Genomic DNA, 21,979 nt, shown 5'->3' on the forward strand with positions numbered 1-21,979 from the left:
AGACCTAGAAGTAATAGGACAGGAACAAAAATTCAGATCAGTGAATCCTTCTGTGATCCACAGTGCTACGTTAGTTACATCTCTGTAAGATAAAATACCATGATGACTACACATTTCCTCTCAAAAAGCACCTAACGGCATTATTCTTTACCTTTAAAATATTGAGACAATTCATCTTTTCAACTGATGCTTCACAGAATGAATTTTAATATAACTAATTTCACTGCTATACATATAACAGCTACAATCTTACTGTAGCACCAGATTATGGTAGCATGACATCTATTGCTCAAAGTTTCTAAGCAATTAGCGAAGGAACAGAGATAGTCAAGTTGGAGAAATGGTAGAAATGCATGTGAATTTTCCGACTCATATGAAAACTGAAACTAGCTACCAACATTTCCGTGTCTCAGTGACATTTTTAAATGCTATTCTTTACTCTGTATTGCTCCAATTTCAATATGTGCTGCCAAAACGAGGCACATGTCCTATCTTGACAAACTTTTTAATAAAAAATTTATAGCTTGAAAAATGAATACCATAAAACTACAATAGGAGGGAGCCAGGATGGCGGCATGAGTAGAGCAGTGGAAATCTCCTCCCAAAAACACATAGACCTATGAAAATATAACAAAGAAAAATCTTCCTAAAATAGAGACCACAGGACACAGGACAACATCCAGACCACATCCACACCTGCAAGAACCCAGCGCCTTGTGAAGGGGGTAAGATACAAGCCCCAGCCCGGCGGGACCCGAGCGCCCCTCCCCCCGGCTCCCGGCGGGTGGAGAGAAACCGGAGCGGTTTTTTTTTTTTTTTTGGCGAGCGCTTTTTGGAAGCCTTAGAGGGACGGGCCCCCGTTGCTGGGGAGGCAGGGTGGCGGGACCGGTGAGGAGGTGCCTGGGAACGGCGCCGGAGGACAAAGAATATCCCGCGTTTCTCCCTGCGAGACCGGCGGGCGGGTGCCTGAGACCGGTGCCTGAGGACGGAGGAGGTCGCGCGTTTCCCCCCTTTTTTTTTTTCTCTTTTTGGCGAGCGCTTTTTGGAAGCCTTGAAGGGACGGGGACCCCAGTGCTAGGGAGGCAGGGTGGCGGGACTGGTGAGCGGGTGGCTGGGACCGGCGCCTAAGGACAAAGAATATCCCCCGTTTTTCCCTGCGGGACCGGTGGGTGGGTGCCTGAGACCGGCACTTGAGGACAGAGGAAATCGCGCATTTTCCCCCCTTTTTTTTTCTCTTTTCTGCGAGTGCTTTTTGGAAGCCTAAAAGGGACAGGGACCCCGGTGCTAGGGAGGCAGGGCGGCAGGACTGGTGAGCGGGTGCCTGGGACCGGCACCTGAGGACGGAAGAAATCGCGCGTTTTTCCCCTTTTTTTCTCTCTTTTTGGCGAGTGCTTTTTGGAAGCCTTGAAGGGACAGGGACCCCGGTGCTAGGGAGGCAGGGCGGCGGGACTGGTGAGCGGGTGCCTGGGACCAGTGCCTGAGGACAAAGAATATCGAGCGTTCCTTCCCTGCGGGACCGGTGGGTGGGTGCTTTTTGGAAGCCTTGAAAGGACAGGGACCCTGGTGCTAGGGAGACAGGGCAGCAGGACCAGTGAGTGGGTGCCTGGGACCGGCACCTGAGGACAAAAAAAAAAAAAAAAAATCGCTTGTTTTTTCCTTTTTTTTCCTTTTTTTTTTCTCTCTTTCTTTCTGTTCCCTCTCTCATTGTTGCTGTTGTTGTTTTGGTTTGGAGAGTGCTTTTTGGAAATCTTAAAGGGGCAGGACAGGTCACTTAGACCAGAGGCAGGGAATCTGGGGATCTCTGGGCACTCTAACCCCCTGGGCAGCAGGGAGCACAGAGGCCCCTTACGGAGATAAATAGCCTCCTGGCCGCTCCCCCTCCAACGGGGCTCCACCATTTTGGAGGAACAGCCCCAGCCAGGCCAAGCCCACAGCAACAGTGGAGATAAACCCCAAAGCAACTGGGCAGGAAGCAGAAGCCCTGTCTGTGCACAGCTGCCCAGCACAAGCAACTAGAGGTCGCTATTCTCCCAGGAAAAGGCTACAAACCAACAAGAAGGGAAGCTCCTCCAGCGGTCACTTGTACCAGCTCTGCAAACTATCTCTATCACCATGAAAAGGCAAAACTACAGGCAGACAAAGATCACAGAGACAACACCTGAGAAGGAGACGGACCTAACTAGTCCTCCTGAAAAAGAATTCAAAATAAAAATCATGAACATGCTGACAGAGATGCAGAGAAAAATGCAAGAGCAATGGGATGAGATGCAGAGAAAAATGCAAGAGCAGTGGGATGAGATGCAGAGAAAAATGCAAGAGCAGTGGGATGAAGTCCGGAAGGAGATCACAGATGTCAGGAAAGAGATCACAGAAGTGAAACAATCCCTGGAAGGATTTATAAGCAGAATGGATAAGATGCAAGAGGCCATTGAAGGAATAGAAGCCAGAGAACAGGAACGTATAGAAGCTGACATAGAGAGAGATAAAAGGATCTCCAGGAATGAAACAACACTAAGAGAAATATGTGACCAATACAAAAAGAATAACATTTGTATTATAGGGATACCAAAAGAGGAAGAAAGAGGAAAAGGGATAGAAAGTGTCTTTGAAGAAATAATTGCTGAAAACTTCCCCAAACTGGGGGAGGAAATAATCGAACAGACCATGGAATTACACAGAACCCCCAACAGAAAGGATCCAAGGAGGACAACACCAAGACACATAGTAATTAAAATGGCAAGGATCAAGGACAAGGAGTTTTAAAGGCAGCTAGAGAGAAAAAGGTCACCTATAAAGGAAAACCAATCAGGCTAACATCAGACTTCTCAACAGAAACCCTACAGGCCAGAAGAGAATGGCATGATATACTTAATGCAATGAAACAGAAGGGCCTTGAACCAAGGATACTATATCCAGCACGACTATCATTTAAATATGATGGTGGGATCAAACAATTCCCAGACAAGCAAAAGCTGAGGGAATTTGCTTCCCACAAACCACCTCTACAGGGCATCCTACAGGGACTGCTCTAGATGGGAGCACCCCTAAAAAGAGCACAGAACAAAACACACAACATATGAAGAATGGAGGAGGAGGAATAAGAAGGGAGAGAAGAAAAGAATCTCCAGACAGTGTATATAACAGCTCAATAAGCGAGATAAGTTAGGCAGTAAGATACTAAAGAAGCTAACCTTGAACCTTTGGTAACCACGAATTTAAAGCCTGAAATGGCAATAAGTACATATCTCTCAATAGTCATCCTAAATGTAAATGGACTTAATGCACCAATCAAAAGACATAGAGTAATAGAATGGATAAAAAAGCAAGACCCATCTATATGCTGCTTACAAGAAACTCACCTTAAACCCAAAGATAAGCATAGACTAAAAGTCAAGGGATGGAAAAACATATTTCAGGCAAACAACAGTGAGAAGAAAGCAGGGGTTGCAGTACTAATATCAGACAAAATAGACTTCAAAACAAAGAAAGTAACAAGAGATAAAGAAGGCCACTACATAATGATAAAGGGCTCAGTCAAACAAGAGGATATAACCATTCTAAATATATATGCACCCAACACAGGAGCACCAGCATATGTGAAGCAAATACTAACAGAACTAAAGAGGGAAATAGACTGCAATGCATTCATTGTAGGAGACTTCAACACACCACTCACCCCAAAGGATAGATCCACCGGGCAGAAAATAAGTAAAGACACACAGGCACTGAACAACACACTAGAACAGATGGACCTAATAGACATCTATAGAACTCTACATCCAAAAGCAACAGGATATACATTCTTCTCAAGTGCACATGGAACATTCTCCAGAATAGACCACATACTAGCTCACAAAAAGAGCCTCAGTAAATTCCAAAATATTGAAATTCTACCAACCAATTTTTCAGACCACAAAGGTATGAAAGTAGAAATAAATTCTACAAAGAAAACAAAAAGGCTCACAAACACATTGAGGCTTAACAACATGCTACTAAATAATCAATGGATCAATGAACAAATCAAAATAGAGATCAAGGAATATATAGAAACAAATGACAACAACAACACTAAGCCCCAACTTCTGTGGGATGCAGCGAAAGCAGTCTTAAGAGGAAAGTATATAGCAATCCAGGCACACTTGAAGAAGGAAGAACAATCCCAAATGAATAGTCTAACATCACAATTATTAAAACTGGAAAAAGAAGAACAAATGAGGCCTAAAGTCAGCAGAAGGAGGGACATAATAAAGATCAGAGAAGAAATAAACAAAATTGAGAAGAATAAAACAATAGCAAAAATCAACGAAACCAAGAGCTGGTTCTTTGAGAAAATAAACAAAATAGATAAGCCTCTAGCCCAACTTATTAAGAGAAAAAGAGAGTCAACACAAATCAACATAATCAGAAATGAGCATGGAAAAATCACGACAGACTCCACAGAAATACAAAGAATTATTAAAGACTACTATGAAAACCTATATGCCAACACGCTGGAAAACCTAGAAGAAATGGACAAGTTCCTAGAAAAATACAACCTCCCAAGACTGACCAAGGAAGAAACACAAAAGTTAAACAAACCAATTACAAGCAAAGAAATTGAAACAGTAATCAAAAAACTACCCAAGAACAAAACCCCGGGGCCGGACGGATTTACCTCGGAATTTTATCAGACACACAGAGAAGACATAATACCCATTCTCCTTAAAGTGTTCCACAAAATAGAAGAAGAGGGAATACTCCCAAACTCATTCTATGAAGCCAACATCACCCTAATACCAAAACCAGGAAAAGACCCCACCAAAAAAGAAAATTACAGACCAATATCCCTGATGAATGTAGATGCAAAAATACTTAATAAAATATTAGCAAACAGAATTCAACAGTATATCAAAAGGATCATACACCATGACCAAGTGGGGTTCATCCCAGGGATGCAAGGATGGTACAACATTCGAAAATCCATCAACATCATCCACCACATCAACAAAAAGAAAGACAAAAACCACATGATCATCTCCATAGATGCTGAAAAAGCATTTGACAAAATTCAACATCCATTCATGATAAAAACTCTCAGCAAAATGGGAATAGAGGGCAAGTACCTCAACATAATAAAGGCCATATATGATAAACCCACAGCCAGCATTATACTGAACAGCGAGAAGCTGAAAGCATTTCCACTGAGATCGGGAACCAGACAGGGATGCCCACTCTCCCCACTGTTATTTAACATAGTACTGGAGGTCCTAGCCACGGCAATCAGACAAAACAAAGAAATACAAGGAATCCAGATTGGTAAAGAAGAAGTTAAACTGTCACTATTTGCAGATGATATGATACTGTACATAAAAAACCCTAAAGACTCCACTCCAAAACTACTAGAACTGATATCGGAATACAGCAAAGTTGCAGGATACAAAATCAACACACAGAAATCTGTAGCTTTCCTATACACTAACAACGAATCAATAGAAAGAGAAATCAGGAAAACAATTCCATTCACCATTGCATCAAAAAGAATAAAATACCTAGGAATAAACCTAACCAAAGAAGTGAAAGACTTATACTCTGAAAACTACAAGTCACTCTTAAGAGAAATTAAAGGGGACACTAATAAATGGAAACTCATCCCATGCTCATGGCTAGGAAGAATTAATATCGTCAAAATGGCCATCCTGCCGAAAGCAATATACAAATTTGATGCAATCCCTCTCAAATTACCAGCAACATTCTTCAATGAATTGGAACAAATAATTCAAAAATTCATATGGAAACACCAAAGACCCCGAATAGCCAAAGCAATCCTGAAAAAGAAGAATAAAGTAGGGGGGATCTCACTCCCCAACTTCAAGCTCTACTACAAAGCCATAGTAATCAAGACAATTTGGTACTGGCACAAGAACAGAGCCACAGACCAGTGGAACAGATTAGAGACCCCAGAAATTAACCCAAACATATATGGTCAATTAATATTTGATAAAGGAGCCATGGACATACAATGGCAAAATGACAGTCTCTTCAACAGATGGTGCTGGCAAAACTGGACAGCTACATGTAGGAGAATGAAACTGGAACATTGTCTAACTCCATATACAAAGGTAAACTCAAAATTGATCAAAGACCTGAATGTAAGTCACGAAACCATTAAACTCTTGGAAAAAAACATAGGCAAAAACCTCTTAGACATAAACATGAGTGATCTCTTCTTGAACATATCTCCCCGGGCAAGGAAAACAACAGCAAAAATGAGCAAGTGGGACTACATTAAGCTGAAAAGCTTCTGTACAGCGAAAGACACCATCAATAGAACAAAAAGGAACCCTACAGTATGGGAGAATATATTTGAAAATGACAGATCCGATAAAGGCTTGACATCCAGAATATATAAAGAGCTCACACGCCTCAACAAACAAAAAACAAATAACCCAATTAAAAAATGGGCAGAGGAACTGAACAGACAGTTCTCCAAAAAAGAAATACAGATGGCCAAGAGACACATGAAAAGATGCTCCACATCGCTAATTATCAGAGAAATGCAAATTAAAACTACAATGAGGTATCACCTCACACCAGTAAGGATAGCTGCCATCCAAAAGACAAACAACAACAAATGTTGGCGAGGCTGTGGAGAACGGGGAACCCTCCTACACTGCTGGTGGGAATGTAAATTAGTTCAACCATTGTGGAAAGCAGTATGGAGGTGCATCAAAATGCTCAAAACAGACCTACCATTTGACCCAGGAATTCCACTCCTAGGAATTTACCCTAAGAACGCAGCAATCAAGTTTGAGAAAGACAGATGCACTCCTATGTTTATCGCAGCACTATTTACAATAGCCAAGAATTGGAAGCAACCTAAATGTCCATCTGTAGATGAATGGATAAAGAAGATGTGGTACATATACACAATGGAATACTACTCAGCCATAAGAAGTGGAAAAATCCAACCATTTGCAGCAACATGGATGGAGCTGGAGAGTATTATGCTCAGTGAAATAAGCCAAGCGGAGAAAGAGAAATACCAAATGATTTCACTCATCTGAGGAGTATAGGAACAAAGGAAAAACTGAAGGAACAAAACAGCAGCAGAATTACAGAACCCAAAAATGGACTAACAGGTACCAAAGGGAAAGGAACTGGGGAGGATGGGTGGGCAGGGAGGGATAAGGGGGGGGGGAAGAAGAAGGGGGGTAAGAAGAGTGGAATGGATGGGGGGGGGGAGAAAGGGGAGGGTGGGCTGCACAACACAGAGAGGACAAGTAGTGACTCTACAACATTTTGCTAAGCTGATGGACAGTAACCGTAATGTGGTTGTTAGGGGGGACCTGATATAGGGGAGAGCATAGTAAACATAGTATTCTTCAGGTAAGTGTAGATTAAAAATTAAAAAAAAAAAAGAAAGAAAGAAAAGGGGGATTACTCCTTAACAGGATAAAACTATTGGTAAATCAAAGATCAACGCATGCTTTAAATATCCTTAATGTTGATCACTTAAAGGGTGTCAGATGATCAGCTATGGAGGTACTCTTTTCTGATAAAATTCCTTTCTCTTAATTAAAAAAAAAAAAAAAGCAGTTACTGTGTGCTGACCTCCAATGAGTTCTGCACAGTGGTATAGAGGGCATGTCAAAATGTGGGCAAAGGGTCTGTTTGTTTCTACGCAGAAGATCAAGGCCTAGCTTGGATACCCAGAAAATGAACTAAGATACAATATGAGGAGGAGCTTCCGGCATCAGCACTCTCTGGAGGACTTGTGCCGGGGGATGATCATCAAAAAGCCTCCACAGGGATCCGGACGATGCTGCGGTTGTGGCTGCATCCAGCCCACGTCTCCTGGACTTGCCATAAGAAGGAGGAGGGAGATGTCTAGGCTGGCATGTGCATACAGTGAGACAACGAATTTGACCGGATCTGTACTGTTGGAACTCAACCAGGAGTTGGGAGGGGTGCAAGTTGTAGCACCCCAAAACCTCATGACTATAGACTATCTATGGTTAAAAGAACATACGGGATGTGAACAGACCCCAGAAATGGGCTGCTTTAATTTGTCTGATGGTTCAAGTACAGTTGGACAATATCCATCATATCATAGATAAATTTTCACAAATGCCTAGGGTGCCTAAATGGTTTTCTTGGCTTCACTGGAGATGGCTGGTAATTATAGATTTGCTTTGTTTATGTCACCGTATTCCTATTATGTTAATATGTGTGTGCAAATTAGTTAGTAGTTTAAAACCTATACATACTTAAGGTACTATACAAGAAGATATGTCAAAGAAATAATCAATCCTCCCAAGTTTCCTTCATATGCTACATCTATAGCTTTTCTTCTTCCTTCCTAATTACAAACCTTAAATAGAATTCGTGCCTCATATCGAATTTACCGAGTATCATAATTCCTCCAGGTGGTAAAGATACCTCGAGACAAGTGCTGGGCATAGAAGCCACAGGGCATAAATCTGCAAAGAAGTAAAAAGCTAACCTTTGCAAACAATATGGCTTCTCTCTCACTTACCAACTTTACATCTCCCTGTATGGCCCCGGAAGATGACTGGTTAGCCAGAGACGGGTAAGATTCCTCAAGGGAGGAACAACCTAAGACAGGCACAGTCGCAGGGGGGCCATCAGGTGAGAATTTGGGGATCAACAGAGGTGAGGCTCAGAACCTCACCCCCCCTGCTTTGAGAGAAATCTTCTGCATCCGTGGATGTCTTGCTGCCCTTGTCTAGCCTGGATTAATACTTAGTCCATAGGCACACACCTGATCATCTGATCATCTACATTTGCCTTCTTACAGCACTAAACTATGTTTTCTACCTTTATCTTGCATCTACCTACCACTTCAGCATTTTATTAAAAATAAAAATAATAATAATAATAGGAGAAATGTGGGATCAACATATAAATCAAGTACAAAAATCAAACGAATATTCATATTTGACCTGATGGTTTATAGGTCATATTGCATGATCAAAACCGAAAGTTTCTGTGATGACTGCCCTTGTACTGTTCACCATGTAAGAATTTATTCACTATGTAAGAATTCGTTCACCATGTAAGAACTTGTTCGTTATGCTTCAGAAGATTGGAGACTGACGAGAATTAGGCTTGAGATGGATTAATGATTGTACATTGAGCGTTGACCCCCCTATACTGAATTTTATTGTTGTTAACAACCATTTGATCAATAAATATGAGAGATGCCCTCTCAAAAAAAAAAAAAAAAAACTACAATAGAGTAGCTCCTGTCAGATAAATTACCTACCCCTCTGGGATCAAATGTTAAGTATTGAAAATCATAAATGTAATACCCCTAAATATGTTAATAACTTTTTATTGCAACCAACTCCCCATCAATTCTCTCTCCATCATCTCTTCACATATACCCCCAGGTTTTTCCTTCTCATACCCTATCTTAAATTATGTACACATGATCTCTTTCATGGGTTTTCTACAAAGTTCTTGATAGTTACCCCAAAATTAGTCTTTCTAGTTGCCCATCATTTTACACAGCACTGACCAATTAACCTTCCTAACGGTCACCTATTACCACAACAGTGTCTCTTTTCAAGTCTTTGCTGCCTTTCCTCTCTTCAGCTACTGTTTACTAAGGGTTTACTATGCAACATTCGTTCACTGTGCTAAAGCACCTGTCGTGCATTACCTCATTTAACCCTGACAACCGTCTCCTTGTTCAATTTTGTAACTTAGGAAAGATAAGCAACTTGTCCAATGTCAAAAGCTAAATGACATAGCTAGCTGGGCCTCAAACTGAAGTCTGTTTGACTCCAGGGCACTTCAACAACTGCCATATAACACATTTTCAAATTCCTTGACTTATTCCTAGGATATTTTCACTTTATTTCTACCTCTCCTATATTCCAAATTATACTACTTGCCATTTTCAGTACAAGCCCTGCAATTTCCCACCTCTACAGCTTTGACAAATTGTTTCTTATACTCAGGAAAAAAATTCTTCCTGTTCAATTCTTTATCTGTTAAAATGTTCTTCCATTCATGTGTTAGGAAATCTTCCTTAATTCTGCCAGCTCCCATCCACAACGTACCCTTCCAGGGTACTTAATCTATGCCTCTGTTGTAGCATTTATTTGTTTCCCCCTCCCTGTAAGACATATTTTACTTTTTAGTTAAATCACTAATATTTCCCCATACTTCCAGGCAGAAGAATCAACATACTTTTGAATGTACATATTCAAACAAATCAGGTAATTATCAGTTTCATCTTTCTTTTTTTTTAATTTTATTTTGATATCATTAATGTACAATTACTTGAACAACATTATGGTTACTAGACTCCCCCATTATCACGTTCCCCCCCACATACCCCATTACAGTTACTGTCCATCAGCGTAGTACATATTTCTTTTCTTTTTTTAATGATATCCACTCTGCAGCCTTCCATTCTCCAGATCTGAGCTAAGTGTCTTCTTTTTGCCTAGATCGACTCATCATCCTTCTCCATCTGCTCCAGTCCAAGGCGGCTGACCTCTACAGACTGTATTACCCATGTTCTCTTGTACCCTGGCTTCCACAGGTTTCAGCCAGCAAGAAGTACACATTGGGAGGATGGAGAGCAGTTGGGTTCTTCATTCCCCCAGCTTCCTCCTGTGACTCGGTAGGTGTTTCTATAAAGGCCACAGCTCTCACCAGGTGGCCCCTTTCCTACAGCTGTAGCTCCTGTAAATTCCAGTTACTACCTCCCTGGACCCTTCAGTCCTAGGCTTTTATTTAGCAGACTTTCGGCTGTTGCTAATCCTGGGATGTTTGGCCATCCTTGATAGTTCTCTTAACTCAAACCACACCACTATGAAAAGTCCCTTCATTAAACTCTTCCGTTACTACTCAGGTTGATTTTACCATCTGTTTTCTATATGCAATCTGGCAAAAACACACTCTAATCTGAATTTATTCTTATTCTCTAAGCATTTTTATTTGTTCATCCTTATCCTACGAATGTCTCCTCACCACTTTCCTCCTTCTTCATCTAATCCCTTCTCTTTGAAAGACCTCCAATATATTCCTAAGAAAGGATACATGGGAATGAATTTTTTAAGACCTTGATTTAGTTGGTACTACAGCCAATCACATCCTCTGAGTTACTCTTGCATCCTTGTCCCTAATCTTACGTCCTCAACAGCTTCTCATGACTTCTGGCTCTGACTTTTTGTTGTTCTCGCCAAGAAAATATTTACAGTGAGAGGGACCCTCTTCTTGTACTTAGAGTAGGAAGAAAAAAAAGACAGCAAAAACATTTCAAAATAGTTACCTCAGTATAAGGTTTTAGTGTGTCTCTGCAAATGACCAACCAGATTGAAAACAATATAGGAAAAAAGACATATACAATTGACTCTATAAATCAGTGAAATGTTACATGTTATAGAAGACAATTTTGTACTATCTACCAAAAATCTTAAATAAACCTTTGATCTATCAATACAATCTCTTTTCTAGAATGTTATAAAGTGTGTTTGGAGCTACTTGGGTATACTAATCTACTTTTTCATTTGTAAGTTTAATAAAATGTCAATACAGATCAAGTATTTCTGATGTAAATTTATCATTCTGAGATGTGTCATTAATGTAAAATATATACTGGATCTCAAAGACTCAGTATAGGAAAAAGTGGATGTAAAACATTATTTTTATATTTAATATATGTGGAGTGGCAATATTTTTTATACATTGTTAATAAAATATACTATTAAAATGAATTTAACATGCTGCTTTTAATATTTTTTGATGTGGCTACTAAAGCATGAAGCTGTCCATATGAGCTCACATAGAACAAAGGCAAAGGACCTAAAGCAAGCTTTAGAATGGCTTTTGTGTATCACCCCATTTTTAAAAATGCACATAAAAGATATGTTTATAAAGTCATCAACAAAAAATCTGGAAGAATATACACAATATTATTTTCAATTAATATTTGTGAAAAGTAATGTTGACAGACCTCTCAGGTACTCCTGCATATTTAGATAGACTATAAAATACTGACCGCAAAAATAGTGTTACTTTTATAATTTGGGGGAAAACACAAAGATATTACTTTTTGAAAGAAAAAAAGAAACTTTTAAGCTATAACTACCTTGTTAAAGTCTATAAAAAGTAAGCAGCAGCAACAAAGTTCTTTCAAGAGTTCTGGAACTGTTAGGCAAAGAAAAGTAATCAAATTATTAACCCTAAGGCCCTAAACAATTTCATAAATAATGCAACAATGAAAAGATAATTTCTAAGTAAAGCACTTAAGCAATCATTAGGGACATGGCTCTTTGGCCAGGTCTTCCTCCTCTACCAGACATTACACCAAAATGAATGTTACATCTTTAATTTGAAAATAAGAAATTCATCTACCAATGGAATAAGAGCACGAATTTTAAGCAAAATCCCAAAAGGGACTACCAACACTTCAAAATAGAGTAAGAGAGGTTCACAATTATGAATGCATTGTTCTTTCATCAGGGTAATAAATTCACAATGACAAACTCTCAAAGAATTCTGATTACCAAACTCACATCGCTATTGCTTTGCTTTCTAGGTGCCTATTTCATATAGATTTTATCCATCCCCTTTAATCTTGGGTCTGAAACACGTAACAACATTCAGGTCTGTAAGAACGCATCATAAGAGATTCCAACTTTTGGCCTCACATGCTTTATAGCTTACTAGAGAAAAATATATGCTCCAAAGGTCAGCAAATTAGTAGATGATTACCTCTAGATGGCTCATTGGTATGTAATCCAACAACTGGCCGTCAAAAAAAAAAGGACATAGAGAATAGTTTTCCTTCTCATTGAAGAAATACCAAATAATCACTTCAGAGTTATAAGGACAAGAACATTAACCAAAATTAATAAAAAGGATTCCTATTTATTGCTATCTATAAATTAGACTAAAGAAGTGACAATAGGGAGTATTTTCAGGACCAGAAGTAGGGTTATGTCATCATAACAGGAAAGGAGAATCTGAGAATAGAGATGGGGACTCAAATGTCACCAAGCTTAGAATCACTGAACCTTCAGAATTGTACTATTGCTCTAAGTGTGTGAGTAATGTTCTCATTTTGACCAGATAGTTTTAGAAGGCAAGAAAACATAAGGGGAATGGGTATTATACAAGAAGAAATAAGAACAAAAGGTCAATCTTAAAGATTATTGTACTGCAAATCCTATAATTAAAAAGGGTTATTAAACTACATTTTCATACAACAATGTAAGCAACCACTTGGTTAAAAAAAAACTTTTGATAGTCATTGGCAAGAAAAGTTGCTAAAGCAGAGTCCTTATCCTTAAGCAACGTAACATCTAGTATGGAAATCAGGTAAGTAAACAAACAAATCCTCTATACAACTGCAATGCTATTTGATAAGTGCTGTACTGCAATTGCAGAAAATGCTACAGGAGTTAACCTGTAGAGAAAGAACATCCTAAGAACACTTGTATTGTATAAACAGCAGACTGTGAAACCCAAGACCAAGTTATACATGGTGTCCATTACACAAAAGGGGAAAAAACCAAACAAAGTATTAACACAAGCACACTGACATTAGTAAACTTAAACGCTTTATCTAAACAAAATTTTAAATCATCACATAATGAAACAACTGCAAACTACACAATTTTTAAAGCTTATTTTACAATGTGTAGTAAAAAAAAAACTAGTGACACTGAGAAGTGACTGGCAGTACCATGGGAAAGGAGTTAGGGTAATTGGAGGGGAGGGTGAAGGGGATAAGAGGGCACAAAAATCTCAGTCACAAAATAAAGTGGTCATGGGGACAGTAGTACAGCACGGAGAATATAGCCAGTGATTCTGTAACATCTTCCTATGTTGACAGGTATTAACCATCCTAGTGGGGATGAGGATTTAATAATGTGGGTAACTGAACCACTGTGTTGTATACGTGAAACCAATATAAGATTGTGTATCAACTACACTTTATTTAAAAAAAAACAACTAATGAAAAACACCCTATAGTAGTCAAGAAGAGAAACTAATAAAGCTGAATAGAACTTGACCTCACTACACATGTAAGCTGTTTATAATCAGGGCAACAAACTGTTTTCCCCCCACTTTCACTATTATTTCAGAGATGAAAAAACTACCTCAACACACAATTACAATTATTCATCATAGACGCAATCTGTGACAACCAAGTCACACAATCCCTAGACAACTGCTTAACTGAATTATTGATAATCACAATCTATTCAAGATCTATTTATTAAAACATAACACAGTTATTGCTATTCCATATGAATGTCACAAACCTGGTTTGTATTCTACTTCCTATCTTTACATTTACATAGTGCTTAATATACACACATCACTATTGCTAACCATTCTCGATACACCATCTCAATCCTCAAATAAGGCTCTGAAGGGGATTGGAATGTGCCACCCCAAAATGTAACAATTTGACATAACTATTATCTTGCACTAAAGGCAATTAAGAAACAGCAGACAAAAAATAAACAAACAAAAACTCTCTGCCCTCTACAGATCTGGCTAACAGGACATAAATCCCCCTTTGTAAAGGTACCGGAAGAGGACTCCTAATCCTGGGAGCTGATTCTCACCTAAGGAAAAAGCAGCAATTTAAATCTGCATAACAAACCTTACTAAAATAATTTTTATCTTCTACTAGTTTCCCCTACATACTTACCTTCCCACAATTTGCAACCTACACCTCTTTCTTTTCCTTGTCTTGTCACTTTTCTACAATTTATTGCCCAGTCTCACCGCTTCTTGGGTCTTCAATTCTTTCCTATGAAGCCTTACATATACATATGTAATAAGCCATTTATCCTGTTAATTGTCTTTTGTCAAACTAATTAGCTGGACCCCATACAGTAAACCTAGGAGAATAGAGGAAAAAGATTTTTCCTCCCCTATAAGACCTCTGAATCAGGCCCTATTACAATCCCCATTCTGAAGATAAGGAGTCAGACTTTGATAAATTAACTTGTCCAGAGTCACGTACAAGTCAGGAAAGTATTTCAACACAAGTCTGACACTACAATCTGAGTACCTGCATCAGTGCAAGGACTGTAAACGCACCTTAATGCCTGTCAGTAAGGGCCCATGGAAGGGCAAGAAAAAGCCATGAGAAAAATTCATCTAATTGTGTTTATATCTTTGTAGAGAAAAGTTAATAAAGAACATGTGAAAGTTTGGCACTCCCACCAGCAACAACATTAAACACATTTATGGCTGAGGACAAACAGAATTGTGTTTTGAATCTCAAATTCTCTCAGGTTATAAGAGGTGACTAAGTCCAGGCTCTGGTATTAAGCTGATAAGGAAGGCTAAAGTTTAAATAAGTAATGATAAAAGTACATATTAACATGCATAAGCTTCATTTATATCCCAAACATTACACAAAAATGAATATCTAAATAATTGGTATTCTTTAAAAGCAACCAAATCCTAGCAGAGCACCTAGTTCAGTGCAGTCATAGAAGGCAGTCACTTGTTTTAAATAAATGAGGTCTTAAAGACACTTCTGAAGCACACGAGAAAATACAGAACCCCCACATCTTAGGTCAAATCAAAGTAATGCTTTTTAAGTGGCATTATCAAACATTTTCTTTGACAATGTAAAAGCCTCAAAATATGAAATTGTATTTCAACATAGATTTTTTTGCATGAAGTTTCTGACATTGCAAAGCCAAGCAGTTATATCCAAAAAAGCATAATTCAAAAGACAATTATAAACACAGTTACAATTTATATTTGAAATAACTAATTAGATATACTATTAAGTGTAAGAATCTGAACCTCCTTAACTATATCACATCTGTTATAGTCCAAGGTGGCTACATGTAGTAGATGAGGAACGTGAAGGCTTGGCTGGGAATTACAACATAGAGTAACTTCCCAACTCAGCTGATGCTAAGGCTCTTTCCACTACTTTACTTCAAGTATGTGAGACAAAAGGCCAAATTGCTTCAATGTTTATAATAGGTGAATCATATAAGCCCAAATTTATAAAAATGACAAAATTAAATAGATTGATTTTGAGGTTACTGAAAACTTATTCTCCATTATTAAACTGACCTCTGTAGTCTGGATTGGTGGAGGAAAAACCTCACAATTTGAAATGTTAAAATGTATATAAGCATGAATCTTTTTACCACACATCCACACTTTTCAAGAAGAAACATTTTCAGTACAGCAAAACAGAGCTTGCCTTTTTTTACCTTGTATTTCATTTCGGATTTCCTGATTTCACAACATTTTAAAGTTACAGTAGTCAAGACATTGTGATACTAACAATGGATAGGCAGATCAGTGGAGCACACGAATCTAGAAATAGACCCATACAATGTAGTCAAATGGTTTCCGACCAAGAGACAAAGGCAATTCTATGGAGAAAGGATAGTCTTTTCAACAAATGGTCATGGAACAATTGAACAAAATAATACAACTCAACCCAAACCTGTGTATACAAACTCAAAACAGAACATAAATCTAAGTGTAAAATATAAAACTATTAAAGTTTTAGAAGAAAACATAGGAGAAAATCTTTGTGACCTTGGGTTAGGCAAAGAGTTCATAGATACAATACTAAAAGTAAGAGCCATAAAAGAAAACACGATACTTTGGACTTCAACATAAACATGATGCTTCAGACTTCAAAATTTTAAACTTCCATACTTCAAAAGACAATGTTAAGAGGATGAAAAAGGCAAGCCCCAGACTGGGTGAAAATCATTATAAAGCCCCTATTTGACAAAGGACTACAAAAAGCTCTCAAAATTTTAAAACACAAGAAGGATTTAGACAATTCACCAAAGAATATAAACAGATGGTAGTTGCACAGCTCTATGAATTTGTTAAATCATACAATGAGAGTTAATTTCATGTGAATAAAAATAAAGGTAAAATATTTTTTAAAGAAAATAAATACTTCATTCTTCACCCATTAGATTGGCAGAAAATTAAAAATCTGACAATTCTAAGTGTGCACACGGATGACTCACATACTGTGGGCAGGAATTGTTACAACTTCAAGGATAGTTTGGCTACAGCTGCCAAAGTTGAACATGCACATCAACCTATGGCCCAGCAATTCCACTTACAGGTAGATATACATTCTAGAGAAACCTTCACATATGTGTTCAAGGAAACATACAACAGGATATTCTCTAAACACTGTTTGAAATATTGAAAAATTGAAAACAATCCTTCAGTAGGGTAATGAACTAACTGTGGTTAGTGGTTATTAAAAAAGGAATGGAAAAAAATGCATAAGGTAAAGAATCAACCCTGTTGGCTACATTTGTGATTTTTGAGAAGGATAACTTACTGGTTTATGTAATAACAGTATACAGTGAAAAGAACACTGTACTTGTAATCTAGAAACAAGCATTTCAGCATTTAGTTTCAACTCTGCCACTAGCTAGTAGTCAGACTATAGACTACTTAACTCCGTAAACTTCATTTTACTTTTCCTGGAAAATGAAGTTAAGCTATACAACTACTAACATTATTTCCAACTCAACAATTCTGTGACTCAACAAGTACATAATCAAAAGTTATATTCCACAGCACCTATGTGGAACAGCTTTTCCCCAGACACCAGACACCTTTAAGTCAGAAACTATCAAAGAACATCTTAGTATATGATTTTCTCCTGTGGTTTCTGACCAATACATTGTATGCATACAAAATGGACCAAATTTCTTGGTATGTCTGTGATAAACGTTTTAAACAAGATCATAATTCAGAAAAAGCATAACGGCTAAACCCACCATTCTGGCTTGGGTCACCCTCAGGTAAGACCAATATATCTTCCCCTACTTTAACATTCTAAAACAAATTAATATTAACAAGGTATTAATGAGTCCATCTTTATTTGTCAAGCTCAGGTCTGTCTAGCCAAGTCATTCAAGTACATGGTAATATTTACTTGATTTTTTTTTTACAAAGATAAAATAATGAATTGCTTTTATTGTCTTTGTTCCATCTATAAAAATCTCAATATAAATTAGTAGCTTCAGCCTGCTGCAAGTTTTAAGAGCCTTTTAAAATTTGTAATATGGCATGACCACACAGACGTGGTAAAAAAAACCCATAGTTCACATCCAAAAAAGTTTATTTAATAATTTCATTACCACCAATACTTACACTTCAAAGATACCAATAACCAATATGTTATTTTTTCCTACTGCAGAATTCAACTCTGGTGTAACTCAAAAGCATAAGTAGGATACTGTCATTATTAGGACACTGACAAGTTTTTTTTTTCATTAAAAATATTAACGCCTTTCATCTTGCCAATAAAATTAAAAATTTCACAATTTTTGTTCTACAGGCTTTCCGAATCTAAATTCTTAGCTCTAAACGAATATGAAAACACACATTACATACTACTTCTAAAATGCTATCAGATTTTAATTTTAGCGCCAAGTGCCAAAAAAACCCTTTCGACAGAAACCCAAATTCCATACACATCAGTGTATGTCAATCAACTAAACAGAAGGTGAGTTATTAGGAAGTTACATAATTTGCACCAAAGACTGTTTAAAGCGCCTTTCATTAAATGCAGTTTACAACAATTTACAGGCTTCAACGTTCACCTTGCAAACTAAGCATAAATTATCAGAAACTGATGAGAGAGGGCTTCCCTTTGAAAGTGGTCACAAGGAAATACAAATGTTTATTTGTTTAAAGAACGCAATGAGCAGTCGAATACCAGGAGCTGAGTCAGGCAGAGGAACGCTGACTGCATTCCGCCTTCCAAAGGAAAGTGATCGCCGAGCCCATTTCCCCGACCTGGACCGGAGGCAGTCCTGGGACTCGCGAACTTGGGGGCGAGGACACAGAGGGCAGGAGACTCGCTGCCGCGCCCCCGCAACTCGGGCGAGGTGGGTCCCTTGCCAAAGCAGGGGAAGCGGGCAGGGCCAGGCAGCGTTCCACCGAGGGACAAAGGTTGGGCTCACGCCCTCCGCGGCCGGCCGCTGCCCCGGGCAGCCGACCGAGCAGCCCCGGGTCCCCCCGGACCCTGGGCGCCGCGTGTGGGGGAGGGAACGAGCCCGGCCACCCCTCCCCCGCCGCGCCGCCGGGACCTGTTGATTAGGATCTCCACAGCGAGCCGCTGCCGGTCGTCTCTTACCTCCGCACCACGGCTGCCGCCGATCCTCCCGCCCCGGCCTCTCCTCAACACTGCGGAAACGACAGCTCCCAGCGGTACTTAGAATACCGGATAAAGAATCCAGAAACTCCCGTATTCCCACCTCGAAATCCTTAGTCCCCGCCCCCGCCTCGCCGCGCCGCGCCACCAGTCGCCGCCGTCGCGGCCGCCGCCGCCAGCGACTCCACCTCGAGACCGCGCGAGACCAGCCCCCCGCGGCCACCGCGAGACCGCGCACGCGCCCCCGGGACTCTGGCGCAGCGGGCGCGCCCCGCCCGCTGTCCGGAGAGAGGCTGGAGCCGATCGCCCAATCCCGAGCCGGCACGGGGAGGGGGCCCGCTCATTGGACCACTCTGCAGCTCCCCGCGGCTTGTCGCGCGCGTTCGCGCGCCTGTGAGTAGAAAAGACGAACTGCTTCACGCTCGCCGGCGCTGGGAAACGATTTGAGGTTGAGCCTGTGGCCTGGGTTGTGTGGCGCCGCGAGGTTTCTCTGGGGCGTAGTCGGGTGCGAGCGAAAGGCCTTGACTGTTCTCCGTGGAAGACTGTCAGCCCCTGGAGAAAATCTGATTCCCCTTGAGGCAACTTCTGTTCTGTGAAACACGTCACAATCTCACGTTTGTTTTAAAAAGAATCGTGACTTGTGTGGTAGGAGAATTCTCTGTTACCGCAGAAGATTCCAAAAAGCTAGCAGCTAGGACCGAATTCTGAAACCCACAAAGGAAGGATGCTAAGGGTAACAGCTGTTTCACAGAAGTCGAGTAAAACTCGATTTACAGACCTGGGTCAACGAACATCCAGTGCAAGGAAATCCTGATAAGCAACTCTTAGGAACTCTTAGCCATATCCCAAAAGGGGGGAAAATAGGACGAAAAAAAAATTAGTGTGCAACCTATTTTCTTTTCCAAATTCTTAAATGCATAAAGCATGTAAATCAAGAAACTTCCTCTAGCTCCTCAATGACTTTTTTCTTCCTGCAGCTCAGGGTTTCTCCAGCTCAGCTATACTAACATCTGGGTCAGATAATTCTTTGTTATGGGGGCTGACCTGGGCATTCCAGGGTGTGCAGCAGCGTCCCTGGTCTCTATCGACTAAATGCCGGAAGCACAACGACCACCATTGGTGACCATAAAAAATGCTGGGAGACAAAATCACTTCTAGTTAGAACCACCCATCTAGCGGCCCAAAGAAAAGACCTTCCTAGAAGGTAATCTCTTTTTGCCCATCCTTTCCATTGCCTGGTCCCAAGCAATTTTGCAAAACACCCCCACCCAAATGAACCCTCCAGCTACCCAGCCCTGCTTCCCCAGCTACTTGGACTCCTCGGTCACAGGACCCCACCCTAATAAAATGATGCTCACTGTCTGTGTGACAGCAGCTACTGATCTCAAAGTATGTGGAAATTCCCTTGTAAAGTGCTATTCAAATGTTAGTTATTTTTACTTCCTAAAGGCATTTTCACTTTAAAAGAGGGTAGACCCTGTGGCAAATAAAAATTTATTCTCTGGTGAAGAATCCCAGAATCCCCAAATCACTCAAATTACTGGCTTCTTGTGCAAAAAATAGAAGGTAGTTGGAAGAGTGGAAGATATAGAAACTGGAGGAAAGGTGATTGTATTTGAGTTTTAGCTTTTTTGTTAACTAGTTCTGTGATTTGGATGCATGACAAGTTTCCTGGGTCTACGTTTTCTCATCTGTAATGTAACAAGCCAATTATTATTATTTTTATGGATTTGATCTGGTAACCTCTACATGAGGAATCTAAGTGGATAGCATGTGGGGGGAGGGGTTTAAGAAAATATAATATTCATCCCAAAATAGAATTAAATGGGTAATCTGTGGTTTAAAATCCATCAGAAGAGTTGTCCATCTTGTCACAAGACAGTTCACCTACTGAGTTACCCTGGCAAATTTGTAACTAACTGTTTTGGGTATGTAGTGAAAATCAAACTAAAATCAAGTGTAAGGTATAAAGTTACCATAGTAAATATAAATACGCTTCCTCCTTCCTCATCTTGACATCTGCTTAACCCCTCACCAACAGCCTCTGTTACATGCTTATGTAATAAAATGTGCTGTTTTACTTCATTAAAGGTTTGAGGGAAATTATTAATATTGCATTTCAGCCATTTGCAACAAATCTGAAATCTCATTTTCAAGATTCTACCATTCACCATCATATGTGGAATCCTTAACTAAAGCTATTATATCCCTTTGGCTTTATTACCTATATGCACTAGAGAAAGCCAAGTTTTTGTACTGAATTAGTATAATTGTATGAACCAAATAATCAGAAGTAATGTAAATTAAAAGAATGTAAATACAAATTAGTAATTATGAAACAAAGTTATATGTGCATTAATTATTAAATAAATACATTTTGAAAATTTGAACACCAAAAAGACAAAAGGCAAACCAGCTAGCCACAAACTTTCTAATTTAATTTGGTTTATTACTACTATTATTATTTTGGAGTTTTATGGTACTTCTTAACCTTTCACATATGTAGCTAAAAACATTATGTCCCTAAGCTAAGAACATTATGCAGTTGTTGCCATGTGGAATAGGAGGTCCCACTGTCTGCAGTTAACAACAGTATCATTCAGTACAGATCACTATCATTCAACTCAGTTGACTTTCATAAATATTCACTCATTAATTAAAAAATATATACTGAGTACTTCCTATGTGCTAAGCACAATGCTGCAAAGGGCTGGAAAATGCGACAGTTTCTGTCCTGGAGGAATATACAGTAAGGTGGGGAAAGAGACAAGATAAATCCATATAGGTAAAATACAAGGGAAAGTATGATAAATGAAAATAAGG

At 39.4% G+C, this 21,979-nt stretch overlaps 1 protein-coding gene across 4 annotated transcripts in view; it reads right to left on the reverse strand.

Moving 5' to 3' along the window:
• The window catches only part of PALS1 (protein associated with LIN7 1, MAGUK p55 family member), a 118,192-nt gene extending 98,328 nt beyond the window's left edge, over nucleotides 1-19,864 (reverse strand). For all 4 annotated transcript variants that reach the window (XM_037005051.2, XM_037004949.2, XM_037005013.2 and 1 more), the window contains exon 1: nucleotides 19,139-19,864. The gene's annotated coding sequence lies outside the window, so the exon portion shown is untranslated. The remainder of the gene's footprint in view (nucleotides 1-19,138) is intronic.
• Nucleotides 19,865-21,979: the final 2,115 nt, after the last annotated feature.

Source organism: Manis javanica, chromosome 8 (assembly GCF_040802235.1).
Source record: "Manis javanica isolate MJ-LG chromosome 8, MJ_LKY, whole genome shotgun sequence".
NCBI classification, from domain to species: Eukaryota; Metazoa; Chordata; class Mammalia; order Pholidota; family Manidae; genus Manis; species Manis javanica.